Genomic DNA, 26963 nt, shown 5'->3' with positions numbered 1-26963 from the left:
ATTCCTGAACTTCCTCAAACTGAGGCTGCAATTGCTGCTGGTACTTACAGTAGCCACAAAACTAAGAAGAGGTTATGGCAATCACAGCTTAAACTAAAATGCTAAAATCGGGTCCTTGCAGCTAAAAATACTACACATTTGAAAAGACTTTTTTAAAGCTGTAGAGGTCTTTTGTAAAGATTTATCTTTTTAAGTGTAGCTGCTGCATACCTTCTGCATATGTTTTGCTCAAGCTTATGTTCCTTTACAGTGTTCTCTGGTTCTGTTTAGTGGGAACAAGTTAGGATACAGGATCTTGATCTGCATGCATATATGTAAAGAATGTAGGATACATCCTTAATAAAAGTTACATTGGAATTGGCTGAGAATCTATATTTTGAAATTGCTCAGCTAGTTTGCTTCAAGAGAAATTTAACTGAATTAAATTGAGCTACAGCAATATAAACTAGAAAGTAAAAGGAAAAAAGCTATTTGTGTGTCTGCATATGCAGGCTTCTGAATTAAAGCTGAGATTATTATTTCTTTAACTGAGCAATTTCAGGCTGCAAAAATCAACGTTTGCAACTTCAAACACAAAACAAAAAAACAACATGCTCAGTCTAGTCATAGTTAACCACATAGTGACTAAATATAGCATCAGCTAGTCTCCAGGATGCATCCACAATAACAGACTACTCAAAATGTTCTGCTGCTATTCCCTACCTAATATTATGCCTACAACAAAATGTGGAAGTTTAAAATATCTCTGTAATTATGGTAAACAGACAACAATCACTAAAATTGCAGAGTACAGTCTGCTGTTCCTAACCTACAGGCTGTATATAGAAAGCTAAATTAAACAATTGTGCCTACCACAGGTCATCAGATGCATACTAGATTCCAGGTGCTGGTGAAGCACAGGGAAATCATATCTCATATTTTGGGACATAAATCCTAACCCAGATTTTTGTGAGGCTTTTCAGAAAATTTCTAGTTATGAACTATCAGTGTTTGTTTCCTTACTAACTGAGTCAAGAATATTCACAGATATTTTGAAATTGGAGGATTCATTACATATTATGACACTATTTCCTCTTACTTTCCTAGTTCTGAATTGGGGTGTTATTTAGTGTCCCAAAGCTGATGCCTTTATGCTGCAGGCAAGACACATTTCTCTTTGAACTGAACACAGAAAAAGGCAGCTGTCAGTTTAAAGTATCTCTCCACCTGTGTTTTGAGGAAAGTTCTTATTTCTGGGCATGGCTTCCACACCCCCCCTGCCTCTGACCCCACCAGTGCCCTTCTGCTTACATATGCAGCCTTTTGAGTGAGAACAGGAAGAGGCAAATCAAGGAAGCAGCTGTTCTCTGAATCACAATCCTCTCTGGATTTCTATATGAAAAACTAATAGGAAGATAACGCAGATTAGAAGCATAATATTCTGTGAAACTGCCTCTGCAGCTGCTACCAAGAAGATTCACCAACATGGTGGCAAAAATGGATGCAAGTGCACAGAAAATTTTGTCTTCACAGCTTGAGGATCTCTTTCACTTTGGGTTGTGCAATCTGCAGGGCTGGATGGCTACGAATTCAGGGTCCTCTGTATGAACAATTTATTAGAAGCTTAGTTTGACTCCAAATGTTTCTCTTCTATCCTTCCCTGAATATAGACCACCCAGTATGGACTGATGAAAAATTTAACCTAACAATAGATGGAGAAAAAATTGACCATGTGTTCAGTAATCAAAGAGGAAATCTGGTTTGGTAAAAAGTCATAACAATCTTCATTGGGATAAAGGACCATGCTCCAAAAAACAGAGAAATAAAATCTTGGTTCTAGTATCTCAAGACTGAGCACAAACCAACATGTTGTTGTTAAGGAGTTTGTATTTTCTGACATAATCTGTATTGCTCAATCTAGACATTGGTAGACACTCTCAAAAATATTAGTGTAGGCTTTTATGTGGAGAGACAAATTCCTGGATGTTACATATGCAGAGAGCATCCCATTTGAGATTACTTTTAAAATACTCAGAATTCTTTCATGAAGTGGTAAGCATATGGAACTACAAACCAAGTCACAGAAATACTTACTCTATGAAGGATGTTCAGTAGATATCAAGGACTACACAAGTTCATTCCTGGAAATCTTGGGAGTTTACATAGCCATTGTACAGCAGAATTTCCCCAACACTTCCTTAACAGGGTCTCTTTTTAATATTTCAAAGTATTCATTTAAGAATTCCCTCTGTCTTAGCTATTCAAATGCAAATCCATTCATCAATTTACTTGCTTCCCAGATTAAGTGAGCACTTAGAAGCCAAAATCTAACATCAACAGGAGTGAACAGTTTTCTGTCAAGACACCTGTGAAAATGCATACATTTGAATGATCATTCTTTTGCAAATCTGGGAAAATCTGTCCTTTTTCATTTTAGAAGAGACTAACTTGCACTGTATTCTTCTGGAGGTAGATTCTATGTTTCTTAATCCCTTGAGGTGCTTATTATACGAACTGGGATGTAACATATACTGAACATAAAAGTAAACCGAATTATGTCTTTCATCTCACAGATAAACTAGACAATCTCTGTATTAGATACTCTCAAGATATTTGAAACATAGCCAAAAATTTGAGCCATATGTTCTGAAATACTTAAAACCAGGGTTGACACTGTAACCTACAAAAATGAGACTTGACCTTCTATTCAAGTTCTAGTTGTAATTTTATCAGCAATTAGAGAGAGCTAAAACAGCTAAGATAGAAAAATGTAAACACTCCTACATTGTTAGAGTTACATATGACTGCTTTTATATTTTCCTCCAGTAAACTGTACCAAAAATTGACAAGTGCATTAATTCACAACTGATCAGTCCCCATGCAAATTCCCCAAACTTCTTAGGCTCAGTTCTTTCTTCTCAGCTGCCACTTCCCTTGTGCTATTTTGAGAAAAAAGCCATTAATGACTCTTCTTCCTGGCTCATAGGTCCTTTCTTCCTGCCCTCATTGAGAAATCATCTTCTGTGTGATACTCTAAAAAACTAGTAACTCATTCTTTGTATATCATTTATGTACAATATCAAATGCAGAGTCATTTAGAATAAGGGATTTTAATGTTTCCTGGTAGTGCCTCTTACCATATACTTCCACAGCATGTCCATGTGGTTCTGAATTTTTGCCTACACACTCCCTCTTCCCCATTTAACTCAGGATTGTTTTCATGGTCTAATGATTTACTTAATTCCCTTTAAAAAAATAAAATTCCTTTAATTAAAAGGAATCCCAGAACTCCTTTCAGTAGTTTAATATGAAGAGGACTTCTAGAAGGAGCATACTTAAACTACAAGAGCAAGCTAGTGAACAATGACATTTCACATGATAAATCCCTACCACTTGATTTAGCAGCTTTTTTGGTAAAACTACATTGATTGTGCCTTCTTGCAAAATCCCCACTTTGCTTAAGTATGATAACTAAAGCATATGACAAATAGAAACAGTTACGTTGCAGAAAACTCTCTCTTTTGAGCACACAGTACAGGGTTTTTTTACATGCAGAGGATGTTTGACACATTTTACATTTACAGTGTCTGACATGAAACCAGAAAAATTCAACTACAGCTGCAGAATGATCATGGGCAGTATGTAAAATACATAGATCTCACTGGGTCAGAAAGTGCCACGCTACACCATGGTGCAGTGGAAAAGAAAGTAGTGTCATGTAGAGGATGCTGAAGTTGGACATTTGATACCTTGTTGATTATAGTCATTAAAGTTGCTGTGGAGCTTTAGAAACTTTACTCCCACTCACTGTGATTTTAAGAATGGGTGTTAATAAATTCCCTAATGATGCAAAGAAGATGGTGAAAAACTGTGTGTCTCTGACATTATTAAATTGTATTTTAAATTCTTATTCTGGTAATTTCAGTAGACCTTTTTCCATGTATTTTACATGTGGTACTATTATGGGTAGAAAAAAGCCTTTTCTACAAGTTTAGTTGGTGACCTTAGATGGCACTCCATATTTCAGTGTGAAAAGAGTCCTAGTTAATTGCTTAAACATTTATTTCCTTGATTAAACATTTTATTAATACATGACATTAATTTCCATTGGAATTTAGGCATCTGAATGAAAAAGTCACTTTTGAAAAAGAGCTTAGATGCCTGACTGGGATATTTTTTGAAAATCATCCTTTATTAGGTTTAACATTAAAAAAAAAAAAAAAATTTAAAAGCACACATTCTTGTAATATTTCATATATCTCATCAAATTCTGACTAACAGAGAATCAGAAATGTTCTAAAATGTAGAATTACAAACAGGCATAAATTTTGAGACATTTTTGTGGTTTCAGAGAAAACTGACTTGAGTGCATACGTCTGGAAAGTCCCACCAAGAAGTCACTTCTGTATTTTCAGGAAATTAAGCAAAAGGGCATGCTGTAATTTTTCTATTGTCTTTTGTTTATTTATTTTAAGCCACATAATAAGCAGAAATTTGTGATCATAGGTACAGTATTTAGACCAAAATACATTGTTTGAAGATAAAAAGATTGTTTATATAAACAACTGCTCTTAAAATTTTTGAGACCAATTGTAATGGTTTTATATTCTGTGAGACTGTGAATACTGGGGAATTTCAAAGCTTTGCAGCTGTGGAACCAAGCCACAATCACAGTCATTCTCCTAAATGCTCTGTTCTTACTTCCTTTTCCTGGAACAGCCCACAGAGATTACTTGACAGATGAAAAGTAATAGGATCGTAGGATCAGAGAATCATCATGGTTGGAAAGGACCTTCTAGATCATCAAGTCCAATGGTCAGTCCCACACCACTTGAATCACTACATCATCTCCCAAAGCACCACATCTACCCATTTTTTGAACCCCCCAGGAATGGTGACTCCACCACCCCCCTGGGCAACCTGTTTCAATGCTTCACCACTCTTTCAGAGAATAAATTTTTTCTAATATCCAATCTGAACCTCTCCTGGTGGAACTTGAACCCATTTCCCCTTGTCATATCACCAGTCACGAAGGAAAAGAGGCCAACACTCACCTCACCACAGCCTCCTTTTAGGTAGCTGTAGAGAGCAGTAAGATATCCTCTCAGCCTCCTGTTCTCCAGGCTGAACAGCCTCAGGATATGCCAGAAGATGCCTCTGAACAGTCTTGTTTAAAAAAACAAAAACAAAAACAAAAAAAACAACAAACAAAAAAAAGTGTCTGGAAGAGCAGTGTTCTGAATTAGATTGCTGTTCTTGAGCACTAGGACAGCTATACAAGATCCAAGGGTCCATGCCACCCACATCCTGTCCCAACAGCAGTCTACAGCAGGGATGTACAAAAGAGCATAAAAGCAGGATGAATGTATTGTCATCATTCCCTGTTATTTGAAAGATCCTGACAACCAGCAATTTGTAAATCAGAAATGTCTTTCCATACGAACAAAAAAGCCCAGGGTTTTTCTAGCTCCATGTTTTATCTCCAACTCCCTAGCAGTCTCCCAGCATCTTGATTCTTTCAGATTGGAAGACTGCCTAAGCCCGATGCCATTTTTTCAGTAATCTCTCTCCCAGTTAGCCACCATTTCCCAGTAATCCTGTAAAATTCATGCATCCACACTGTCCTTTGTTAACAAGTTCCACAAGTCTACTACACTTTCTTGAAGAAGCTTTTCCATATCATCATTTCCATGTTCAGTAGAGTTTCTGTATTTCAGCAGTGTTTACTCTCCAATGCCTCTGGCAATCCAGAAGCCAGGCTGTTTGCTTGGAGGATTTTGAGCATGAGTAACGGATCTTCTTCCAGTCCTGAGAAAATAGATCTGGAATACTGGAAATGAGACCTTTTTTAAATGAACAGAAAGTTAAGAGACTCACTGCTGCCAAACTGAAGTCTGACCAGTCAGGATATTTGGACTTTGTTCCATTTGACCCCTCAGCAATATTGCACAGCTATGAGACTTTGAATGAGCTCTAAGCTGCACAATTAGTGATCACAATGGAGGGATCACAAGTTAAAGCACTGAATAGAAAGTAGCCAGTTCACTTTGTAGCTGTGCAGTCATTACTACTTTGTGGTGAGGCAAATGGGAGGTCTAACAGAAAATGGAAGGAAATGAGAATATTTTTCATATTGGTATAATAAGTACCACTTCAGTTCTGTTGTGTTTCTCCCACTGAAAGAATGATGTGCTGACATACTTCATACAGTCACATCATATGCATATACTTGAAAGTCCAGCAGCAGTTAATGCCATTGTTCCTTTGTTCAGCTCCTTCTTTGGTGTTATGAAAGCAGCCATCTTCTAATAATGTAGGATGATTTTTTTCATATTAATGACTTACACACTTCATTCTTGCTTTCTGTTTTCAGGAAAAAGAGCCTATCTTACCATCCAAAAGGTAAAAAGTTGTACAGAGTTGGCCTTTTTATTAATGTGTTGATTCTGAAAAATGCAACCTGTGCTGAGGATTTAAAGCAGAACCATCATGTGGTGCTCTGCTCCTCCCACATGCAGCACAGAGCTGTGTGGATGTCCTGTCCTCACCTCCCATAAGCCTCCAGTCTGGTAAGATGTGACAGCTGAGCTTGCACACACTATTATGCTTTACTGAAATATTAGGGTTTGTTGTGCATAGTGATATGCTGATAAACTCTTAATTAGCTGCTGTTTACTAGTGGCTGGTTACAGTAGAGCTTAATTCATTGGCCTCTGCCTATGCTATGCCTCTATATTCTAAACATGGATCATATTGCAACTGGCATCCTCTTGTGTATGCATATACAAAGGATGATGAGCTGCAAAGCCTTCTCTGAGACATTTTATATGGAAAACTACTTACAAAATATATTCGGTTGCACCAGACAGCTGCCTAAATTCTGGAATTAATATCTGCTAACCATTTATATGCCAAGAGTGTCATTCCCATTTACTTTGTAACTGTATCCAGACCACTACAGCAGAAACAAGATTTGGCAAGTAACATTTGGCTGATCCACAGTTGCACTGTACTAAATAGTGTACCAGCCTAACACAAGCATGTTACTGTGTTTTTTCCTTGCTTTACTTAATTCCTTGGTCTACCATGCCCTCCACCAGAAATTTCAGATGTCTGTTTCTAATTGGATGCTTCCTTTTGTGATAATAAGGATGATTCATATAGTGTCCTAAACATACAGTTGTGGGTTTTGTGTCAGAACTCTCTGAACACTTTTGCTTTAAGGCCACTCGGTGCTGTTCCATAATGATATATGGTTTTCTCTGAAGGGGGTTGATAAAAAGCTATACTTTCCTGAGAACTGCAAATAACAAGATCTCTGAAGAGATTTGTGTGAAAAAGATATAGATACAAATGTGTTCTCTTTGCCATGGAATCAGTGAAAGCATTTCTGACACAATTCCTTTTTTTACAGTATGGAATATTCTACAGTGTAATCCCTCCTTTAAGTAAACGTGACTTCCTTTTAGAACAGATTTTCTGTAGAGATGCTGCATAAAATCTAGGCTGAACTTAAAGGCTCTTGGTGGTAGAGATACCTCTTACATTCTGTCTTTAAGCAGCAGTCAACACAGTGGGAAACTTTGCTTCTTCTGGATTCCTTTGTTGCTCCCACAATAGAAACAACAGTGACTGTGCTGAGTAGATGTGACCTCTACTTTTATTTATACTGCCTTGTTTTTATTTACACTTGTATTTAAATCTCTTAACTTCTCTGCCATAGGTCATAATTTATGTTTCCTTACACTGCCTTTTAATTTGCATTGAGGTCATAGTAAAGCTTATGAAAGAGAGCCCTGTAGAGAGAAATGAGAGAGAAACAGTGCAGGCTGTTTGACTAGAACAAGAGACTTTTCCCCTCTTCAGATAGCAAGAGGTTTTGTTAAACTAATGGGTGGCCAAACACACTGAACTCCTGCTTCCCTGCCCCTTTAGTTTTAACAAAGTAGAAAGAGCCACCAGATTGTCTTTGTGGTTTGTTACTTAATTTATATATTCAGTGATTCAGCACTTGAAAGGGCAGGTAAAAATAATATTCCCTCCCCCTTACCACTCACCTAAATTGCCCTTTTTAACCTCTGTGCAGCTTTTCCCTGTCTAATGGATGTGGGAGTGATTGCAGAACTCCCTTAGTTCAGCTGTCAGACTCTTTTTTTGTGGGAGTTGGGAGACCTGCTAGCAGAGGTACCTTCTGCATAGTCATATTTGAAGTTCATTATCTGGCTTTGTGTTCAAGATATGCAGTAAGCACTGTGCTGCTGGTACAGGATCCGTTCTTTGAAACTTTGGCCCCAAAAGACATTATTTCCATTTGGCAGCAGTATCTGATTCACATGCACACTGAAGACAGGCTTCCTCTTTTGAGAACTGGAGGAAACTAGATTTGTCATTTGAAATGTCAGCAGCCTTTTACATTAAAAAAAAGAAAATGGGGAAGAAAAAAAAACCCAAAAACCACGAGAAGTCAAGCCAGACTGTACCTGTACCAATTACAAACTACAACATCAGGAACACAAACCAAATAGATTTATGTTCCTTATTCTCCACCCAGTGTCAAATTATTCTCATTATAGAGTTGGCTTTGCAAGCTTTAGCAAAGGACTGGCATCACCAAAGCCTGTGGAAGGGCTCTGTATTTGTACATACACACACTGAGAAAAGGAATCCCTAAAGAACAACCTTACATATTTTGCTCAGTGTGAGATTGGAAAAGGTTTTGTACTCACCATTGTCAAAATGTGCTTTAAAAAAAAAATCAAAATTCATCACAGAACTGCCTTCTATAAGCTATTTTGCAAACAACCTGAGAATATTACAATCATGTGGTCAGAAACCAAGTTTTTGTCTGAATAAAGTTAATTACAAAATGTAAAATGATATTTACAAGCACAACTGCTTGAACTTCTGTGGGGGACAATTTGTGATCTATTGTCTATTACAATGGGATCATTTGGCCTGATCCTTTATTGTGAATCAAGTCAGCAGTCTGTTGACTTCACCCATTACAATCACGTTTTAGTGTATCCACTGCAAGGGATACTTCCAAGAGGGCGAACACGAGACAGAGAGGACACTGAGGAATCAATAAAAAAAAAATCTATGGAAAATGTAGTCTGAGCTCAGCACTCCAAGAAACAAAGTGAATGGAATTTTTGTAGATGTAGGAGTGCCACTTCCTTGCCATGGCATGGCAGATGGGTAAAGGTGCAATTCACAAGCATTTACTGACTAAAGAATTAATCTCAGTATTGCAAGGGAATTTGCGCTGCAAAGCCTGAGAGAGACCATATGGCTTTAAGTTAGCAAAACAACAGGTTTGCTGCCTTTTAAATAACATTTCTCTTACTGAGGTATGTGGTTTGATGGCAGATTTAGAAAATTATTGGGACACTACAATAGATCATAATTTTGAGAACCACTGAATTATCCTGCATTGGTGGTACGTATATTCTATTGTATGGCCTGGTCTCAGCCTGATTTTAAATGTTTGAGTCTAATCTAAATGCTCTTTTGATAGTAATTATTTGGGATTTTTTGCACAATAGATGCACAATAGTTGCACAAATTTGTTTTGTTTGTTTGAATAGATATGTAAAATATCATTCAACTTACCCACTGAAGTTAGCTTTATTTATTTATATGGGAAACAGTCTCTAAAAGCAATTTATTTATTGGAAAAGTGAACAGTTAACAAGAACTGTTAGTTTTGCAATAATATCTTATTATAGATGCCTAAGTCAGAATTTGAGAGAGATATGTTAAACAAATTTTGTCCAGTTTTGGAGGTGTGATCACTTTCCTTCAGAATACTTGAAAAAAAGGAGAGGGAAGTCACTAACATGATTATTCTAAATATGTTCAGTGCATACATAGGAAAAATATTTAAATTGCATCCTATTAAGTGTTCATGGAAAATGGTGATGACTGCTCTCAAACAGGAAACACATGGTAGGGGACAGAACATGACAAAGTGGCTTCCAGGAGTCACACCTCAGCTGCCCAAGTAAATTTATGCTGTGTTTTGACTAGACAACTACCAGACAACAAGTCCATTTCATCCTGGAGAAGAGGAGGCTCAGAGGAGACCTCATCACTCTCTACAGCTCCCTGAAAGGAGGTTGTAGCCGGGTGGGGGTTGGTCTCTTTTCCCAGGCAACTCTCAGCAAGACAAGAGGGCACAGTCTCAAGTTGTGCTGGAGGAGGTTTAGGTTGGACATTAGAAAGAATTTCTTTACGGAGAGGGTGATCAGGCATTGGAATGGGCTGCCCAGGGAAGTAGTGGATTCTCCATCCCTGGAGATATTTAAAAAGAGACTGGATGTGGCACTCAGTGCCATGGGCTGGGAACCGCGACGGTAGTGGTTCAAGGGTTGGACTTGGTGATCCCTGAGGTCCCTTCCAACCAAGCCGATTCTATGATTCAATGATTCATTTAGTCCTTTTCATGGAGAACACCCACACTGGTTATTCCTCCAGTAACAATGTCCAAAAAGTGATGGAGCCCCAGTTGTGAAATTGTTGTTTCCCTGTCAGCTGGAGCTACAGACAGCAGCGTTTTGTGCCAGAGGGGAGGTACAAGGGTGCAGCATCCGGTGCTCCCCTGCTAGAGGGCATTGCTGGTCCCTGTGCTGCTTCGGTTCCTACTCAGCTAGGAGCCCATCATTCCTGACCACCCCTCCACTAACCACAGACCTGAGCAAACTCTATGTGTGACATCCACCTTTAAGCAGAATTCCCACTGCAACAGAGACATAACTTGTGATGCGTCTTCTCAGTAATTCGCTCAAAAGCAGACAGACCAGCTGAGGAAGAGAAACGACCAACAGTAACTCCCCTCAGAACATTTGCATACTCTTCCCACTACTTCCTCATGTTCCTCATTGTCATCTTTTCTTACTGAATATAAACATTCAAATATAAGCAGCATAATTCAATTCTTTATTACACAGCTTCTTCCGTGATTTTTACTACTATCCTTTTTCTACTTTAACAAGAATCTTTCTGTGTTCCTAGAAAACATGGGACTAATCAGAGCCCCTTTTTTTCCTGGAGTAACAACGAAAAATACACTTGAAGTACTACCCAACAATTCTGGCATTTTCCAGGATTGTCTTCAGTCTACTGTATAGCTCTGAAGAGCCTTTATGTAGTTTCACAAAATCTCTTGACCACTTTGATAAATCTACCAGGGGTACCAACTGGAGCACATAACAGCAGTCCTAAGTGCCCCTAAACTACCTTCAGAAAATACCTGAGATTCCTCTCTTCCATTTACATGCCTGATTAAGTGCTTATTTGCTATGTAGAGCAAAGCTCTTGCTTTGAAAGTTCTGTTTACTTAACAATTATCTTTTTGAACTACAGCTATGCTAGAGGTTTCTACTCCGGTATTTCCAAATCCTTCCTTGGCATGGTTAATCAATTCCAAAGCCTTTTTCTTCTTTAAGTAGAAGACTGGATATATGAAGGCCACAAATCAGGTTTCTTTACTTGATGTTACAGTTTGAGTAGTCTCTGACTTTCTCATCTGTAATATGAAGGCACTGACCCTCGGGCCAGCTTGCAGCTTTGCACTGCTCCAGTGAGACAAAACAGTTTTAACTGCTGGTATATATATAGACTTTATATAAAGAGAATTCCCAGGTGATCAGAGAGCAACTTCAGTGGCTACATCTTCAGCTCTCCCTTTTCCAGAGACTTAGAATAAATAGCTCTCTGGGAGAATGTTCCTGTCAGACTCATCTCTTGTCTGAAATGTGGTCTTAAGTAGTGGTTCTTTAACTTCTCTGAATGAATAGTTCTATCTTTGTCTATTCTTTGTTCTTTTCCAGAATCACTTCATTTGAAGGACAATGTGACATGTCACCTTCTGGTGGGACTGGGTTGTATTGTAGCCAACAAAATTAATAAACAAAACAGACTTTTTTTTCAGTTGTGTCACCTCCTCTTAATCTACCTTCTCTTCCCTATGATTTCAAGCATGTTTCTGTATAACCAAGAGACACATATATGTGTATACAAGACACAATATGTGTATTTTCTTTCTTTCAAAAATATCCTACTAATAGATAACCCTGAAGCAGTTAGAGACTGATCTCAGCTGAGATCACAACTCAAAATTCCAAAACTCAAAGCTGAACTGAATGTTTCAATCTCTTCTACCCAAAATGATATAAATCCCTCCTGAACAGGACTAAAGTACTGCAACACAGACAGCTTCAGTTGTTTTCTGTCTCTGCTCAGCAAACTTCATAGCCTCAGTCTTGTCACTTTATCACACTCAATTTCTCCTCCTTTAAAATGGTGGTAAAATTTACTTCTTTGTAAAGTATTGCAAGATAAACCAGTGAAATGTTTCTATAGTGCCTGAGTTTTATTAGAGTGAGCATGATCAGTACTTGATTTTGAAAATACATTACCCTGAAGATTGCACTGAATATTAGCAAAAAGACTTTTGTTCAGAGGCACTGACTTAGAAAAAACAACTCGCTCTGGACTCAGCCTAATGACTATTCCAAATTATTATTTAGGTAGTAAGGCAACAAAATTTTTAAGCTTGAGTTATGTACAATATTTACTTATCAAAGTAACAAGTGAGATGCCAAACATACAAGAGAAGAAGAAATTTTTTTGATGTGCCATTCAAAATAGACCAACTGAAGCATTTTTGTGGGTGCCAAAACTGGGTGGACATTTGTTGCCCTCCCAGTAATTACTCACTGATGAGTGATAGACATCCTTGCTAGTTGAGGTATGGCATAGAGGAGTAGTCTATCTGATAAGTTCCAGCAAAATGAACGCCCTTGTTCACTTTTAGCCTGTGATCTGGCATATAAGTGAAACGTCAGAGGATTTAAAGGATTTTTACATTTGGTATGTACGTTTGTAGGATTAAGACTGGAAATCGTCATGTAAAGCATTTTGAAATCAGAAAGTACCTCCACTTTAAAAACCAACATGCACTTCTGGCAGAAAGAGACTGACTCTCAACAAAGGACAGTGAATGAAGTTTCCTGCTTTGCACATGCAATTCATTGCCAATTATGTAAATAGGTAGATAAGAAACCAAAGAATCTAAGACTAGGCAGTGTTGATCCCCACGATCAATAAGTCAACAAATATAGAAATAACCAACCTTGGAAAATTAGGCTTACTTTTGGACAAATACCATTCTTGTGGTGAACTCAGTAACCCAGTCCTTGCAACATCTCGCCTTACAAATTGGTCACACAGTCATGCTGACCTAAATTACTGGTTTGTAATTGGACACAACCTTTGAAAAGTTTTTCATTTAGGACTGAACTTTTTATGACCTGCATAGAAAACTTTATTTGAGAATAAAAGCCACAAATTCAACCGATGAGCTTTGCTCATCTGGAGGCAGCAATTGATTTGGGAATTTAATTCACATGATGGCCATTCCAGAAAGTATTTTACAAATAGGACAATTATAGAGTGCTTTTCTATAGAGTTAAATTGTCAGGAGTCAGCAGTTAAATCAGTCCCTAAAAAGCATGAGTTGCATAAGAAAACCTTCACCGAGGATTTCTGTGCAAAGACAAGGTCCTCAGCATAACTTCTCAGACTGTCTGGTAGGAATCAGCCTTGTCTCAGTGATAAACCAGTTATTTGCTAAATAAAACCATTCTGTGCTGCAGATATAATTGCCAGTGCTGGTTTTAAGTATGTGGACAACAAACCTGAAAATACAGATCTTGCTGTAGCAAGACAGATCAGGATTTGAATGGGACCAGTTTATAACCTGCAAGTGAGATCCAAACAAGCTACTCATGGGTAAATGCATGCTCCTTGTCTGCAAAGTAGGGGTCCAGTGTGTGCAAGTAGCATTCCTTACAGCTTTTCTTCAGGATAATTTCTCAGGATGGTAGAGACTTGCTAGGACTGAAAATCTGCTCAGCAGAGTATGGGTGACTCACAGAAACAACAGTTTGCTGAATTGTGCATTTTTACAGTTGAAGGGCTTCACTCATTGTTCTCCTTGCATAGCAGTTGCACAAATGCCAGCCTCAGCTGGCTATAAAATGGTCCTAAATGTGGAGATACTATTTTACACTCTCTGCACTCAGCTCAAGTGTAATTCATTACTCAAGATGTAAGAGCACTGGAGAACAGGAACTTAGAGAAGAAAAGCGAGGGAAGTATTATACTGCTCCTTTTTCATGTCCTATGTGATAAAATACATTCAATTTCAGACACAAAAGATATTTTTTAATGTAATTTATTTTACTGCTTCATTATTTGTCATGTTGCTTTGAGACAAAGATCCTATCAAATAGCATTTAGAAATAATTTTATGTTTATGGAAAAAAAAAAAGGAACAAGTCTGGAATCAGTTACTGATGCCAACTTAACTTTAGAAAGATCCTGTTTAGCAAAAAATTGAATATGTTTGCTTCATTAGTTTTATGTTAGCAGAACCATTGCCAAGTTGTAAGTGCTCCTGGTAGTCAGGACACAAGCCAGCACTTAGTTTCTGCTTCTTAATTGACTTACAAAAATAGGTAGAAGGAAATCATGTTTCACAGTATCAAAGGATCATCATAAAAGTGGCATTATTGAAAGCAAATTCTATCTCCACTCTGCTTTTTGCATAAAAATTTCAAGGAAATTCTAAGAGACTGTACAAATGTTCTAAATTAAATCTTGTAACCCTAGCATGACACACTGAAAGTAGTGTGGGTTCAGGGGTACAATAAGAACACTCTGAGATATAAGGTTCAGTGCTCATCGTTGTTAGCAAAAACACTCAGAACTGAGTGGAAAATCATTCAAGGAGTGCCTTGTATCTGGAAGTTAAAAAGGAAAAATTAAAGAAGATCCAGCCTCTTCAGAGTTGTAAATCCACACATCTCTGGAACCATTTTCAGCACTGTAAATTTGTTACAGGTCAATGATGTGTGTTTTCCATTTTTTTCTATTTTTAAAAATTGTTTATTTTGCTTTCCTTCACATGCAAAATACCAAAGAGTTTCTGAGTACCAAGAATACCCAAATATTCATGGTCCCAGATGTAAGAAAAGTTGAGTTACCTGACAAAAACTAACCAGAACTGACTTCCAGACGTGTGGAATTGCAGATGGTACTCTGGTTACAGATTTATCAAAACTTCACTTGGTTCTTTGACTTCTGTTGGAGGAAAGTACCTTTGCAGATTTCTTTTTAGAACTAAGCCTGTTCCCAGCAGCAGTTTTTATAAGACATATTTGCTGAAGTCTTAAAAATAATGTTCTTAAAATAAGTGCTAACACATTAGCAGCCAGATTCTGCTCTTTAGGAAAGAAGAGTGACTAAGCTGGAGACACTGGCAGGTATCAGAGTAATCTGTCTGACAAAGCACTCCTAGGAAGCACAAGTTCCAAGATAATAACATGACACACAAGCAGAGTTATTTCTTGCTTACTATATGAAATGTAGATTTAAAACTTAGGAAGTCAGTCCTGTATATTTTAATATACTTAAAGGTAGTCAGTCTTTTACACAGCAAAATAACTGTTAATTAAATGAGCAGGTTGCAGTTCATTTAACATGTGTAATACTTGCAGGATAAGGTGTTATGCATTTAATTTACTTTCTTAGCCAGGAAATACACAATGCAGAATTAATGGAAGAAATTATATTATTTCCTCTGAAATGTTTATTTATTGTACTAACACCATATGATTTAGTTACTTTGATCAGTGTAGGTCTGACTGTCATTACAGTCATGCAGAGGAAGGGCAAACATTCAGCACTATAATGGTAATACTTTAACCACTTTCCATGAAGTTATAGCCAATATTTAAACTTCCCTGCAAACTTAGAATACTTTCAGCCTGGGAACACATTTGTCAGCACACGTTTTCATAGCCTGGGATTTTCTTATTTTCCTATTAAGCAGACTTATTTCTGTGATCCTGTGACTCTTTCAAAATTAGACTTTTGCATGCATATAGAATTGATGTGGAAACTAAAAGTTGGTAATTGATGAGACTGCTTTAGAGCACACTATAGCTCCCTGAACTGATCAGAGCTATTCATACTGGGGTTTTTCTGAAATAAGGAGGTGCAAATTAGAACTTGAGTGCTTTCTTAGATGGCTTAATGACAGATATCTTTTCATGGGCTTGAAGTTATCTGTGGCCAGTAAGTGATAAAAATTTGGGTAGTAACAGTGCATTTGCTTGGATTTCAAATAGTCTGATCTTGAGGAATTTTCTGGCAAAATCTGTGTGTGCACATCAGTTGGCTGTTCAATCCTTATGTGGATTAAAATGTTCGTGTCTATAAGTGACCCACCTGTGAAAAATCCTGTAAAACAATACAAAACAACTAGAGTCTGAATTAGATGGCTCTCTCATTATTCATACTTGTGTCTTAGGGGAGGCTATCTGCCACAAGATACAGTAGCCAATTATTGCTTTATACTCAATGAATAATTCACTAAAAAAATGAATAGTGGAAGAAGTGTTCTCAATGCTTTACTCAGTTCTGAAAGTTTGATTAAAATGTGTGACTGAACCAAGAACTTGGCACTAAATCTGCTTATTAGTACTGGCTCTAGCTATGCCTTTTCTAAGAGGAAGAAGCTGAAAAGAGCTAGCAAATTTTTATTTGAAAATTGGAAATTGTGATTGCCTGGGGGGGTGGACAGGGGTCGAAACTGTTTTATTGAGCAGATGAGAATTCTGAACACGGCAGGAAACATAATTGACAAAGCTTTCTGAAAATGCCAGCATATTAAACACGTATGCCTCACCCCATTTGAGTAATAGGAGTGCTGCGAGTTAAATTTATTTCTCATGGGGGGGAAAAACACATCCCACGCAGGTATGATAAAGCACCAGAAGAACAATGAGAGAACCTGGAGGATAAACCCCGTGCTGTGCTACCAGCCAGTCAGGTCCCACAGCCCCTCCATCCTCTCGTTATCCACTCCTGTGCCAGACAGAGCCCTGAGGAAGATGTCAGCAATGTCTTTGTGCTGCATAACTCCTAAGCTGGCTTGTAGCTCAAGAGAACTAATCACATCAATACCAAATTTTTGAGTACTATTTGAACACTAAAAGCAGGAATTCTAGTTTGTTTCATATCTCCTGCTCACTTTTCCTTCCTGCTCCTAGGGAAGCTGCACCAGTGATTCTGCCCCTGCGGTTCTGTGTCCTTATTTTATAATCAGAGAGAATCTGAGATACTGTACACAGTTCTGGTCAGTGGGGAGAATCTCTCATCAGTCTCTCTGTAACAAAAAGGTCCATTTTCTAGAGTTTGCCTGGCCCAGTTTCCTAAATAGGGGAATTCCTACCCCTTTCCTTGGCAAGGCCTGGCACAGCCTGGTGCATGTGTCCCGTTGGCAGGAAGCTTGCTCTGACCCAAGCACTCCCACAAGGACAATGTGGTTTTACTACTGACTCTGCCTGGATCAAAAGAAAAATAATGTTGCTCCAAGAACCCCTCTAGGTGCCAGAGGAAGGCAGACAATCCTGCACAGCTTGTAACACCCCATGCTCTCTTGTCCTTCTCTCCATGGACTCTATATTAAGCTATATTTGTAGGGGACTAGAGGCACAGCCTTTCCTTGAGTAAAAAGAAAATGTTGTTATGCAGGTGATTTATTACTTTTTAAACAGAAATATGGGGAAAGAAACCATTGGAAAGTTAATCCAGGACAGCATACTTCCAGTTGCATCTTCCTGTGCTTGGCAGATGACAAAGGCATTGAACATCAATACTTAGACCATATGGACTAAATTTTTTATCCGCTCTTCTCCCAGTTCCACACTTTTTCTTGTGGCAAAGTATGGTTTTGGCATTTGATCTGTTCTAGTCAACTCTCCCACCCCTATGACTAAATGAGTTGCATATGTAGATTTGGTTCTGTATGTTTTGTAATTTCAGATACCATCTAACACTGTATTTCAAACAAATGGAAGAAGAATGGGCACACGTTACTTTCTAGCAGTGCCAATTAGCTCGAGCCCCACGTTGGGCGCCAATAAATCTGTCACGGTTTAACACTGGCCCGGCAATTAAACCGAATAACAGACGCTCTCTTTAATCTCTCTCTCCCCTCGATGAAGAAAGGAGAGAGAATAAGGGAGAGAGACTTATGAGTTGGAAACTAAACTACACAACTTTAATGAAACAGTAATGGTAAATAGGGAAAAATTACTAAATATATACAAATATACAGGAAAATGGAAACCACATTCCTCCCCCCTTTCCCCCAATAACTCTCACGTCACCACCGAGGCTGTAGGGCAGCCCTGGGAAAGTCCAGGCTGGACTTCTGGAGTCGGCAGCAGTCGGGAACTGGAGGCAGGAACACACAGATATGGGCTGGCACGGATCAGGACCACAGGCAGATGAACAGACAGGATCCTTCCAGGAATGCCGGGTGAAGGAAGGGAAGCAGGAAAAGATCTGGAAAGATCTGGCTCGGCCCTCGTGATGCCTCAAATTTATACTGAGTGTGACGTATATGGGATGGAATACTCTGTTTGGTCAATTCTGGCATCTATCTTGTCCGTTCCTCCCCAAAGGAGGGTTCAGGTGGGACCTCTTTACTCCTTCTGGACGGTAAAATGTTTTCCATCAGAGCTGAGCAGTGTCCTTGGCTCTGCATACCAGTCTCTAGCAGTAACTATAAACATCAAGTGTTATCAATCCTAGAAGCACACACTGTCTGAGAAACTTGCTGTTAATTTCACCAAGTGCAACTACTTACAAGGGACTTAGCTAAAAGTAAAAGTACAGAAACAGAAAACCACCTTTATCCTGGCCCAAACCAGGACAGTTTCACTGCAGACCTATCACAGAACATAGCACTGGTTTCCTCAGACTTCTTTTTTTGCCTCTTTTTCATATATCTTGAATAGCTTTTTGTAGTTTAGAAGCTCATCCTCCTCTATGGAAAATAAAGGGATTGGAAATGAAAAGAAAAATCAAACAACAACAACAAAAAAGAAACAAAGTGAAAAAAAATTACAAATGGCTCTAAGAAAATAGCAACAGGCAAACAACAGGCACATGTAATCCCACACCATTTCCTAACTTGTGGTGTATGAGGAGGGAGTGATGGACTTCATGCTGGGAGTGTTTTATAACTATACTAAAAAACCAGCATTTTATTGTAGGGCTGTTTCAGACCTCAAAAAGCCTAATAATGCTCATGCCAAAATAGCACAACATGGAAGTGGTAAAATAAACCCCAAGCAGATGCCTCATAGGAATAGTCTGCACTGTATGATTGCCTGGCTTTCCTGGAGAAGGTTTTCTTATGCAAGTAGTCTGATGGAAGTCCAAGGGACTGTTAGTGGATCTGCCAGCCTCAGTGAACATTTCTGTTCTCTGTGAAGACATCCTTCCTCTTTCTGATAGTTAAGAACTTGCTTATTCATGGATTTTTGCACTACAAACCCAGCAGACTTATATATCATACTCAGTATACTAAATCACTAATAGATTGCAGGGAAAGATTAAAGTAGAAAGTCAGATCTTCAGTGAAATTGTTTTCAACATTTTGTACATACAAAATACAACATTTTCTAGCTTTTGTAAAAGAATTACTCCAATTTTCACCAGTTCAAGTTTCCATGTAAGAGTTACTGGACACATCTGTTCAAGAGAAAGGATGTGTAGTACATCTGGAGGAATGATTCAGAAAAAGAGGAGGGTGAAAAAAACTAAAATTGGGAAATGGGATGTGAAATCAGGAAAGTGTGAAGCCAAGTCAGGGACAATTTTGAAATCCTGAAACAGAGCTTTCAAGCAGATATAAACAGAGTAGAAATCATATCCTGTAAATGGGATCTCTCCTGAAAGCACTTTTTGCAGACAACGTGATCTTGATTTTCCTTTAAATGATGATCACACTTTGTAAGATGCAGGCTGAGAACCAAGTTTATATAAAGAGCCTACACTATATGCTTATTTAATATAATGTGATATGTATTTCATGTAATATTAAATATAAAGAGAATTACTTGAAGCTAGAGAAGAATACTCAGCTCAGTTTCTCATCCTATTGGCTCATGAATATTGACTCTCTCTGCCTTTTGTGTATTGCCTGATGCCAGCTACTGCTTTTTTCAGCTGGTGATTGTTCAGTCAGCAATAAGAAGAGTTCATTTCTATTATCAGGCTGATAGTTATGTGATAGTAATAATCTTGCTCAAAAAGGTTCAATGATTCATCCAGAACCATGGAATAGAGTGTCCTGATCAATCCAAGAGTGGCACAGTAAGGGTTTCTGAGTCTCTGGGTCCTGAGATGAAGGAGGATTTATTTGTGACCATATAGCAAACGAAATGTTCTCAGAATTGTTTCTAAGAATAGCAGGGTGACTTCTTTAGCAAATCCTTCAATGATTTGAGAGCAGCATATACTGTGTGTTTCCCATGAGAGCATTTTAATCATAAATGTATATCACATCAGCATTTTTGGCATCTGACTTTTTTCATTTACAGTAGCTTTATTTCCCTAAGAAATTTGCTGTTGTCTGCTGTGTTTGAAAAATCTTCATGGGACTTGGAGAGCAATAGCATGGAACAGCTCTTGGACTTTGCCTTATGTGTGAGCAAATGACAAAAGTCTGTGGAAAACTAAGTGGTAGATTCGAAACTTAAAGATATGGGAGCAACAGCAAGGCAGCTAAACCACAAGAGAATCACTCACAGAAGATTCATTAAGATGCTGGCAAAGCTTCTTCCATGTGTTTCATTTAATATAAGTAATCACCATACAGTAGCTAGCATATATATAAGCAGTGAAATGAGGTCATGGCCAACACAGGAGATGGTAATGGTCTGACAGCTTGGGGTAATCCCAAAGCAAATGTCAGCTGCTCACCAATCCTGAAAGCCATTGATTATGACTCTATTACTAATGGAAAATAAGATAAAACCCAACAGCACAGATACTCTTAGAGGAAGAAAAAGAGTTGTTGAAAGATTAAAGGACAAAGCAAAACCAGCTCAATCTAGCTGAATGCAGTTAAAATGGTCAGAGCATTTGTAATGGCAAGAGGCTGCTTCTTTCTCATTCCCCAAGTCCTGATGTTGGTGGTCCTGAGGTCAGATCACTCCAGGACAGCCTTTAGCTGACAACTAAATCATGAGATCAAGAGACTGTTTTGTTGGCAAATGATTGCAAAACTGTATACCCACAGTAACAATATCCTCCCTCCAGAGTTGTCCTTTGCACTGCTGGGTTGGCAGAAGAAGATACTGAAGAGCATATTTTCTGGAAAATATGTTTTCTTTACATTTCAGATACAGTTATGGCTACCATAAGCTAATGTTTCTCCAGTAATATAATTTTACATTCTCATACCAGGCAAAAATTGGATCCCAAACCTTTCTTTAAGCCATACAAAACATAATAACATTTCAAAAAGCTAAATTGAAAATATACATGCAAACATCTGTATTTGGCAGTTTGACTACCTGTAACATTTGTTAGAAAAGTAATATGGTGGAGGATAGAAAATTCCTGGGATTCATATGACATAGCACTTGAAAGTATATATTGGAATAGCAGGTCATGCACAATTATTGTGGACAAAAGTCCACATTGACTGTTACAGTAAAAGTTAACTACATAAATGCTAAAAATAAGCAAAAAACCCAGCAAAAACCTCTATCTAGGGATTGTATCCAATTTCTCCACTGCAAAATACAGCAGCTGATCTTTGAAAGCCTATATGTATTAAGTAAGAGATTTAGCACCAGACCAAGAAAATTGCTCTGTTTCATTACAATGTCTTTGTTCCAGTTTGTCAGTGCCTGGACTTTAAAAAACTTTTTTAACAAATACATTAAGAAAAAATTCTTTCCTGTGAAGGTGGTGAGACAGCTTGGCCAGGGAAGCTGTGGCTGCCTCCTCCCTGGGAATGTTCAAGGCCAGGTTGGATGGGGCCTTGAGCAACCTGGTTTATTGGGAGGTGTCCCTGCCCATGGCAGGGGGATAGAACTAGATGATTTTTAATGTCTCTTCCAACCCAAACCATTCTATGATAATGATTCTATGAATACCAGTTATCCTATCAAACCGTTAATTACGCTATGAAATACACCACAGCAAAATCTTTCTGATTGTTTCAGGAGATCAGGGGACATAAGAGACAAGTGTCCTGAATGACTGTTTTGCTTGGCTCCTCTTCATTCCTAAAGTTGAATAGATGTAATTACTAGATTCATTCAGGAGGATGTTTCAGCAAAGAAATTATATCTCAAGACTTCATTGACATGAGTCCGAAAAGACAGGAGTCCAAAGAACATTCTCAATATGCATTTTCCATTGGATACCCCTTTGCAGCTCCCCATCTTGTCTGTCTCCTGTAAACAGCAAGTTTCTTTCTAGTCAAGTGACTCAAAAAACACAAGTTTTTTTGCTTTTACATTACCAATTGCTCTTTCACACTAGGTGGATTTGAGTTGTCTATAAAATATATGTCAATCAGCTACTCTCTCCATTGACTTCCATGAAAATTTTTCTCTTCCATTCACTCTTGAGGATTAAAAATTTCTTAATTTTTCAAAATGCTTTACCAATTAATTTTCAGTATGCATTCTCTTTTGTTCTACATTGATTCCTAGTCAGTCAAGCCAAGTACCAGTTCCCAGCAATCTCAGCTACACAGCATTCTCATGTATATATTTTCTAGCAACCATAGAAGAATAATGTGTGGTTAACATACTAGACTGAAATCAAGAGATCTGGAATCAATTCATGCTCTCACCCCAGACACTCAGTACAACCTTGGGCAAATCACAGCCAGATACAATATACAACACATCTCTTCAGGCATGTGATCTAAGTGCCTCAGTTAGAGTTTAATCTCCCTATTCATCTCCAGGCAATGGAGAGGTAATAGTTGTAGGTGCCTCCCATTTCAGTCTGCAAACAGTATTGGACTTCCAGTCTTCACTGGACTATTCCTCTCTTTGTGCATATTTGCTTGCTAGAACAATGAAGTTCAGATCTTTGAACCCTGCAGACACTAGAACACCAGCAGCATCAAAGCTTCCCAAGTAGAAGAAAAATAGCTTCAAAGGTCTGCTAATTTATAAATGCTTCACTTTTCAGGGTCAACTGAGTTATGTGTTGATGCATCTATATGCATGTCTGTGCACACACATGTATGTATGCCTGGCTATACGTGCTTGAATGCCTGTGAATGAGTGCGTGTGTTTATGAAAGACAGCTTAAAAACAAGGGCACTTCACAGGCGTTTAGGAAAAGATTGATTTAGTGATGGAAGAATTCCACCAAAAACCCAAAGCACATTTCCAGCCATGTGTTCTGCATTGTCCTTGTCTGCGTTTCCCATCTAAAATGAATAACTGGAAACACTGTCAGTACCCCAGATCACAAGAGAAGCAGGATGCTTCTTGACTACCACACATTTTGTAAAGAAGAAATGCTGTTTGCTGTAGTGTAAGTCAGATCAGGCTGCAGAGAAGCAATTCTGTCTCTTCCTCCCACACACAGACAATTTACACCTGCACGATTCAGCTGTGCTGAAGCATTTTAATCAATCTCAGAAAATCAAGAATAGGATTTTAAATCCTCTTCGCCTCCTATACAGATCAGAGATGTAGGAATGTTATACATGTTGCAGCTTGTGTATACAACAGAAAGAATTAAAAATAGCTTCTGAAACCTGACTAAATTTTTGTGTATTTGTAAACTGGATTTAGTCATTACATTAACTGAACACTTCTCTTTGTACAGCAAATACATGTTATTTGTTATTACAGTGGAAGATTATTTTTTTTTAAATTTACAAAATGCAGAGGCTAAGATGAAATATGTAAAGCATTACTATTATCCATGATTCATTGACAACAGGGCAGGTTTTGTCCATACTTCTTTAGAAATTGTGTTTCCTACAGTAGTGCCAACTAAGAGCCTATTTTTCTAAGCACTATGGAAACAGAATAATCTGAAAACTAGCCCTACCTCACACAGTTTACAATGTAAGAAATGAGAGAAAGCAGATAGTAGGTGTTAGTTTAGTCTTTATGTCTTGCCTTGTATACCAAAACTGTAAGGAATTGTATAAATTGTTGCTAGTTCTGATGCAGCTTTGTGATTTGCAGATTAAACTGAAATAGTAAGTATGGTTTCTGCTTTACCATTCCAAGATCTGTGTGAATTTCTGGATCTCTCACAAAGGCTTTTACTTTTGCTTTCATAGTTTTGGTTCAAACTTGGATGAAAGGGGAGAAAAGCTGTAAGTTTTCTGATGCCTTCTAATCTGAATTGTAAAGCATCAAAATGAGATTATACTTCTTTGTACTTCATAGGGATATTAATAATGTTATTTGACCTTAATTGTTATGAATTTGTTAAAATGCTCTCATATAAACTAGTGAACCAGCTACAAATGTTAGCAATGGAGGGGGGCAAGGGTAATTTTGAAGGACTGAAATGTCTTTATGGTCTTAAGTGAGAACTCCTGATCTCTTTGACAAAAAAAAAAAATTAAAAATCAGTTGTCTTGTCTCTAGATCTTCTGTTTACAAATTTCATTTTAATATTTCATTTAAAATTCTATGCAGGAGCAGCAGTCTACTTGTCTCCTCACAAACTTCAGATGTTTCTCAACAAATGTTGAAAGGAGAGCATCTTGTTGGAGAGAGGCAGCTACAGAAGTTCCTCAAGCACTGCTCTTGGGATCAGTCTCATCCGCAGCTGGACAGATGTAAGTGTTACAGAAAATATCTGTGGTTACAAGAGGGACTGAGAAAGCAAAGTGATCATAAGAGGGGAGGACATCACACGACAAAAGAAATGGATAACTGAGGACTGGAGTAACAGAAATTAAGTTAAATTCAAGGGCCAAATCAAGCATTTAGAAACCAAGAACAAAAGTTTACTATAAAATCAGAGCTCCTCAGCTACACACAGCTCAGGAGGAGAATGGCATATATACATTACCTGGAATCAAAGCTATTCAATCCACCAGTCTGCTAAGAACAAAGAAAAAGAGAAATGCATTCATAAGCTTTATCAGAGATATGGGAGGATTAATACCATTAGTGCAGAGCCTTGGCAATACCTTATGTGAAATATTCTGCACAGTTCCAGTGTTTCATGTCCATGAAAGCTAAATTCAAGCTAAAGCAGTTGCAGAGATGGGCTGTTCAAATGGAGAGCCTGTCATGGGAGGAAAATGGAACATTGTGGTCTGGTTCATCTAGAGCACAAGGACTGATATCATGGTGGACTATAAACACATCAAGGTGGAACATACATATTTAAGCTAGCAGATTTAAGTTGGAACTTAGAATCTCTTCTCCCAATTCGGGAATGAAGTAACAGCTCAGCTTCCCACTTGGCATATGGAAGGGAAACAAGGTAGGCTGTCCCACCACAAAGAAGGAAATTCATGTAATGTAGGAGCTCACATCAGTAGAGCCACGTATGTCAAATTAATCTCTTGCTCCTTATTACTCTATAGAATATTTGTAGCTTATCTAATGCAAAACTCATTTTTTAAATAGAAGTGTTTCACCACTCCAAAATCATTTATGCAAACCATACTGTGGTTTAGAAGACAAGGAGAAAACTTTTTCACCAGTCATCCAAAAAGGCTGTGATATTATTTTTAATAAGAGTGCTTTCCAGGGCCACCCAAAAGACAACAGCTTCGTTCTTTCTTAATTGGTGTGTTTACCATCCACTGCATAAAGTTCACCTTTGTAAATGTCACTGTATATAGAAATCAGTTTTATTGTTTGCACCCTGGAGATGTCAAATATTCCTATACAGCTGCTGAGCAGTTGTTTTACTGAGAAAATCAGTGATATACACTGAAAGTAAATAAGAAAATTTTATTGTGCATTCACCCCTAAATCTTTGTGTCTGTGAACTTTGCACTAAAAGGTACTGCCTTAACACCTGATAGACTACAGACAGCGTCAACATCTTTTTCATTTGTAGCTGCCTGTGATGTCTCAAAAGAATTTATTTCACCACTGATAACCAATTACTTTCTTGAGAAAGTAGGAAGAATGATGCAAAAATACTTCTCGAGTCCACTCATGTTCAGATGGATCTAGTGTGTTCTTTTTCCTAACAATTTAGTTCTCTTGGAGATCTGAGACTACCTTTTTATGGTTCACAAGTTGTTGTTGTAATCAGCTTGGCTGCAGGCCCAAAGCAAGCTGTGTGACTCAGTGACAGTTGCCATCAGTACAAGCAGGAAAAAGACAAAGAGCCGATACATTTGGAAGCCACAGCGGTGGATGAAAATGGTTGGAGAGCTTTTCACCAAGTCTATTGGTTGGAGAGCTTCAGATTAATCTGAGGTTTAAATATTAAATATCCTTACCAAGGAACACTTATAAAGCATCTAATGCTGCCAAATTTTTATTTAAAGAGCATTAAGTTTCAATTAAATATGGTATTGTTAATGTCCCACAATAAAATGTTTCGCTGTGTTGCTCCACACTACGAGACTTTTGTTTAGGAAATGCTTAGACATGTTTTAATACAGGCAGCAAGTTACACTATCCTCAAGATGAAAAACAGTCAAGAACATGCTTAGATTTATGCATGTGCTTAATTTTTAGTGTGATTTAAATATGGGCTACAAAGAAAATACTTTTATTTAAACATTAACATTTATCACCCAGAGCCAAATACATACTCATGAAAAATAACAGGTTTCCCCCCTAGGATTGGAAGAACGCTTTGCAATCAAAGGTGTTGCTTCAACAGAAGGTATCTACAATTTTTCTTCCTGTAAATGATAAAATGCCCTGATACAGATCCCTTGTGTCAATTCTTTCACAAGCATTCTGGTTGCATTTGTGTGGTCTGCTGTGAGAGCAACCAAGAGTCCACATAGCTAAAGGAGAAGTAAAAGCTAGGGTGAGAAAGGACTGATGTTAAATAGTTACACCTGTTCTGCCTTTTCTGCAGAGAAATGGAAAATGCACAAAGCACATGAGAACAAGTTAAAGATATCCTGGATA

The sequence above is a fragment of the Calypte anna genome, chromosome 5A (assembly GCF_003957555.1).
Source record: "Calypte anna isolate BGI_N300 chromosome 5A, bCalAnn1_v1.p, whole genome shotgun sequence".
Lineage (NCBI taxonomy): Eukaryota > Metazoa > Chordata > Aves > Apodiformes > Trochilidae > Calypte > Calypte anna.
The sequence above is the reverse complement of the archived record's forward strand: the minus strand, read 5'-3'. Positions refer to the sequence as shown.